This window comes from Bactrocera dorsalis, chromosome 1 (genome assembly GCF_023373825.1).
Source record: "Bactrocera dorsalis isolate Fly_Bdor chromosome 1, ASM2337382v1, whole genome shotgun sequence".
NCBI classification, from domain to species: Eukaryota; Metazoa; Arthropoda; class Insecta; order Diptera; family Tephritidae; genus Bactrocera; species Bactrocera dorsalis.
In genome coordinates, this window is record NC_064303.1 from 82,470,810 (window position 1) to 82,477,139 (window position 6,330).

A 6,330-nucleotide genomic window follows, 5' to 3' on the forward strand; every position below is an offset into this window, starting at 1 on the left:
AGCTGTGCAATTGAGGTTTTTTCATTGCATTTTCGATTATGCTCCTTATTCGATGAACTTGATCGATTGTGGAATGTTGGGGTCAAATTGATGAATTGGTATAAGGCCCTTTTCTTCAATTATGTTCTGAAGTCTTCTTATGATTACAGCTTCAAGTAGTTTGGACAAAATAGGCAACAGTGAGATTGGACAATCTGTTTAAAACAAGAAAACACATTAACTTCGGACGCACCGAATCTATAATACCCTTCACAAATAAAAAAGATTCCATCTCAGACTTGATTTTGATCAGCCACTTTATACATATATAGCAGATTGTACCGTTGAACAAAATACATGCTAAATTTAATGGAGATATCACTTTGTATGACAACTATATGTTTTCGTGATCCGATTTGAATAATTTCTTCGGTGTTTGCACCATTTGCCTTAATTAATAATCCGTCCGTTCGTGAAGATATCTTGTTAAATGAAAAGTTTTTTTTATAATTGATAAATGACATTGATAGATCAGTTCGTATAACAGCTATTTGCTATATTGATTCGATAACAGCGATTCCGACAAATGAGCAGCTTTTGCGAGATAAAAGGACGTGTGTAAAATTTCAGATAAGTATCTCAAAAACTGAGGGACTAGTTCACGTATACAGACGGACGGGGCTAAATCGACTCAGCTCGTCTTGTAGATTATTTATATAGTATATTTCATAGGATCACCGACGTTTTCTTCTAGCTGTTACAAACCACGCTGTTCAGGGTATAAAAACGAAAAATACTTTGTTTTTCGAGTAATTGACTCATTGAAATGCATTGTAAATATGTATTTGTCACATGCAAATTAAAAAACCGGAAACTTCGGCAATCAAATTTGAAAAACTAGAGACTTGTGCTCACTTCGGCAGTCACATTTATTCTGATTCTTTTTCTGTTTCAATACAATTTCTTTTGCTTAAAAAACTAAGCCTATCGATCCTACACAAATGCAAAGTGGAAATAAACAGGTTGTTGTTGATGGTGTCAGGTATGCTGAGATGAGGGTCGATCCACTAACTATTCCCCTCCATAAGATCGAATCGTCCCCGGTTCGATGACCAGCTCTTGTTTTAAGCTACAGTTCAATAGGATAGTTTCATTACTCCATCAACATTGCATTTGTATTGTATCACTTAAAATTCCAACGCCATCAGTAGGTTGTGATGCAGATGTTAACAGTTGCTGTGACAGTGTGCCTTTTTTAATTGGTTTGGCATACAAATATCCAAATAACAAAATAACAATAACAAAAAGTAGTATTTCATATTTACATTTTTTTATCTTGAACTTAAAATAAAGGTAAATATTCAAGATTAGATGCTTGTGGATTTTATTTTAGTACTAATTTCTTATAATTTTTTAGATGTATACTTTTTAATTTCTGGCATATAAGTTGATTATAACATACAAAAAATGTCTAACGTATATTGCTTTTGTGAATCTTTTTACCATCTATTAGTACCGTTGTTCCCAAGTCCTTTTCAACAACCTTTTCAATATAAACACTGCTGAACTTGTTTCCCAGTCTTTTATTTCTTTTAAGAAACACCTTTTCGCCAGGCTTATACGTTTTAGTATTTTTGTTTTGATTAAATCTGTCTAACGTTTTTTCCTGTGCAAGTTTCAATTTATTTCTTATCGTTTCTAGTGTTTCTATTGATGAGTTATAGAGTGCTTCAATTGGCTTCAAGTTTGTGACAGAATGGATACTATTATTATATTTATGTGTAGCTAATAACATTAGGTCATTAGTCTCACTTATTTGTTGTTGTTCCTTGATGCAGCGGGCAATTTCCAGCAGTGTGGAATGGAACCTCTCAACCTGTCCATTACTCTCGCTATGAAGTGTAGGAATAAAAAACTGTTCTATTGAAAAATTATCCCTAAGAAGACTTTTAAGAAAGATGGAATGGAAAGCTTTTTCATTATCAGATACTATAGTTTTGGTATTTTTAAAAATTAACAGTATTTCTAGCATTGCATCTTTTATATCAACTGTGGAACGTGAAGCTATTGGCTTAACAATGGCGTATTTAGAAAACTTGTCAATACAAGTTAAAAAATGCTGTTTGGCTGTGATAAAAATATCAATATGGAGTATTTCTCCAGGGTATTTCGGTATGGGGGTTTTTCCAATACCAGGATCAAATGATTTTCTTTGATATTTGTTTTGCAAACAAATTCTGCAGTTCGCAATTAAAGATTTTAGCATTTTTCTCATGTTTGGAAAATAATATTCATTTGAGATTTGTTGAAAATTCTCGTTCAGACATCGATGAGCTCGATTATGTTCCGTAGCGATTGTTTCTAGTTGGTCAATCTTGTTGGTTAAATCAATTGCAAGTTTTTCCGTGTGTACGAATTTAACCCCAGGAAATTGCATCACTAATTCATTTTGTATTTCTGCCAAAACTTTATGTTCACATTGTAAGCCGTTTGTGACATTTGGATTGATAGCTTCTTTTAGATAGCGCATTAGGTTTTCGATGGTGTCAAAACAAATAATATGACGTCGGAGCTTTTGAAATAAAATTTTATTTATTTTGCTAAAATGGTCGGATTTAGATAACACTAACTGATTTTTAAATTGGTTTACAGGATATTTAATAGTTTTAATGGCATCACTAGAAGACTGTTCGCTATGAACGGTTTCCATCTTCCCTGATTCACTCAAGTTGTGGATGAACTGTCTAGATAGGGCGTCGGCCACTTTATTTTCTTTTCCTGGCTTGTAGTGAAATTTTGGTGAAAACTCTTCCATAAAAGCACGCCATCTTTTCAATTTTGAGTTAGGATTCTTATCAGATACAGCAAAAATAAGGGGCTGGTGATCGGTAAAAATGTTAATATTACTAATACCGTACAAGTAATGGCGCAAATTTTTTAATGCCCATACTATTGCGAGGAGCTCTCGTTCATTTGTAGCATAATTTTGTTCTGTGGCAGACAAAGTACGAGAAATCATAGTGATTGGTCTACCATTTTGTGACAAAACTGCTCCCAACGCACTTGATGAGGCATCTGTGGTAAGTTCGAAAGGTTGGCTATAATCCGGGTGTTGCAGGAGTACATCTTCAGATGCCAATACCCGTTTTATTTTCTCGAATGCTCTTATAGCTTCATGGTCAAGTTCTATGACAACGGCTTTTGATTTATTCGCACCTACATTTCCGTTTTCCCCTCTCAGATATTTTGTGAGCGGCTTCACAATTCTAGCGTAATCTTTCACAAATCTTCGATAATATCCTGATAGCCCAAGGAATGATCGTAGTGCTCGAAGAGTGGTTGGAAGTTTATAATTGAGTATATCATTCACTTTAGTTGGACATGTTTGGATACCATTTCGTGAAACTACAAATCCCAAAAATTCAACTTCTACTTTAAAAAACTTTGATTTTTCAGAAGAAACTCTCATTCCTGCTTTTTCTAAACTTTGTAAAATTATGTTTATGTCAACTAAATGGGATTGTTCGTCAGGAGAGAAAATAATGATGTCATCCATATAAACGTGGCAACATTTTCCTATGTATTCACGAAGGACATCATCGATAGCTCGCTGGAAAATGCTGGGAGCATTTTTCAGGCCAAATGGCAGACGACAGAACTCGTACTTTCCATTGTTGACACTGAAAGCGGTTTTTTCCCGATCTTCATCCCATAAAATTACCTGGTGAAATCCCGATTTTAAGTCGAGGATGGTATAATATTTAGATTTCCCTAAGTTTGCCAAAATTACTGACGAGTCAGGAATGGGATATCTGTCTGAAATTGTTTTCTCTTTTAGTTTCCTAAAGTCTATTACCATCCGTAATTTTTGCCTACCATTTTCGTTTAAGCCCTTTTTTGTAACCACATGAACAGGCGAGTTATATGGAGAGCAAGATTTGCGAATTATTTTATCTTTAAGGAGAGCTAATAATTCTTTGTTTATGAACTCTGCTGCGGAAACAGGATAGGGATAGCTTTTGGTATAAATTGGCTCATTCGTAATCGTACGAATTCTACCCTGTACTTTGGTGTTATAAGGCAGTGCTCTATCTGTATCGGCAAAGGCATTAATATTGCTACTAATCATATCATTGAATTGGTTTCGGATACTATTTGGAACCGAATCCTCTATGGTTATCAAATTTACTTGGCTGCAAGAAATATGCTGAAGTTTTACTTGGCCATTGCGGTAAAACAAGTATCCCCTCTCTATATCAATTATAGCGTTAATTTTTTTCAAAAAATCGTATCCAATGATACCATCAAACGTTTTTAAATTTGTTAGTAAATAAAAAGTAGAGGTAGAATCTAGGACATTTATTAAACATTGTTTATCAATCAGATTGACGCCATTGATTGATTTAAGCTTGAATGTTTTTTCAACCGATTTCACGCCTTTCAAGAAAGAATAGTTTTTGACATAATTTTTGGAAGTACCTGTGTCTATTAAAATGCGTAGCTCCTGACCATTTGCCGTTTTTTTCGTAATAAATGGCAGGAGCGAACTTAGTTTAAATGGTTGATTTCGTCTGCAAAGTTACTCTCAATATCTTCATGACAGTCATTGGTGTTGTAATCATTTTCCTGATGCTCGCATCCATAATCGTATCCTTGGTTATCCTGATCTCCTTCTATGTAATTATTGATAGAATTGGCTTCTATTTCATGTGGCATATAGTTTACCCTTTGTACCTTAGGGAATGGTGATCTATTAGAGTATGTTTGATCGCGACCACGCTTAAAAACTGTGGGCTGGAAAAGGATTTGATTCTGATGTGGTCGAGAATTATTAATGGGAGGATTCGGGTTGGGCAAATGGTTGCTGTCTCGCTTTTGAAGAGCATTGTTGGTGTAAGGATTAGCATGTTGCCGAGTAGAAGGAATACTACGATCGACTTCCATAGGAGTTGGTCTATTGTTGTGATTTGAATAAGTGCGATGATTTAGCTGATTCCTAGAAAAAAACTGACGGCCCTGAGATGTAACAGGAATATTCGGCGTCTGCGAATTTCCTACGGCAAATATACGCGCAAAATCGTACCTTTTGTGGTTAGTTTCAAGCTCCTGAGCAACTGCAAGCGCAGTTGGAAGGTCCTTTGGCCTGGTGGAAAAGAGTATGTCACATAATGGTCTACGAAGACCCGAAACGAATACACGAAGTGCGTTTTCCCTTGCTCTCTCATTGAGAGCAGCGACAACTTCAGAGTTACCATTATGGGACATAACTTGCTTATTAATAATTAGTGTCAGTTGTTTATCAACTTTATCGTAATAATCAGCAATCGATAGATTGCCTTGCCTCAAAATACTTAATTCATTTTCTAAAACATACAACGGTCTCTTATCCGCGTATGTCTGATCCAACCTTGCAATTATTGCCTTAAAATTAAGAACCGTGTTAAAGGAAGAAAGGGATATATTAGCTGAATCTGTAATTTTATTTCTGAAAATTCCCATAGCGACATAATATTTTTCTGAATGTTCTTTATAATAGCTCATAGCAAAATGAGCTGCAGTGCGCCAAGCGGGATACGCTGAGGCTTCCCCTTTAAATTCTGGGAGAGATTTTATTAAATCTAAACTTAAATTATCTGAACTAACTGTAGGATCAATGCTTACCGGTAAGTAAGTTTCCCCGCTAGGTGGAATTAGCCGGTCAAGAGCTTGAGAAAGGCGGCAAATTTGCTCCGCCAACCCCTGCTTAATTTCTTCATTGCTTTTCTTCACTATTTCTATTACTTGTTCACGCGTAACACTCATTTTTGATCACGTAACTTATAAAACACAATTTTCTTTTTTTAAACCGAAACCGTATGCCCTTTGAAAAGGCACTCCCAAAGCAAGGACTTGAGTGAAAATAATTCAAACTCTTTACAGGACAAATTACTATGGTTTCAGCAATTTTTATAAAGAAACGAAAAAATCAAATTTAAGGAAGGAAGTACTTAGATGCCAAAAAAATTAAATTTATTTTTTAAACTTTCGCTTTGATATTGAAATTTTTCACTAATAATAACACCTAATCACCACAAGAAATAATCTTGAATAATTACTTACAAATATTCTTTATGAAAATTCCTGGGTATGTTGAGATCTGATGATTGAAGCGAGGATCGTTGAGTCTTGCAAAATATTCTTTATGAAAATTCTTGGGTTTGTTGAGATCTGATGATTGAAGCGAGGATCGTTGAGTCCTTTAAATTTTATAATTCGTTGATTATTTTATAATTCGTTGATGATTTTTACAATTCGTTGATGATTTTATAATTCGTTGATGGTTTTATAATTCGTTGATGATTTTAGAATTCG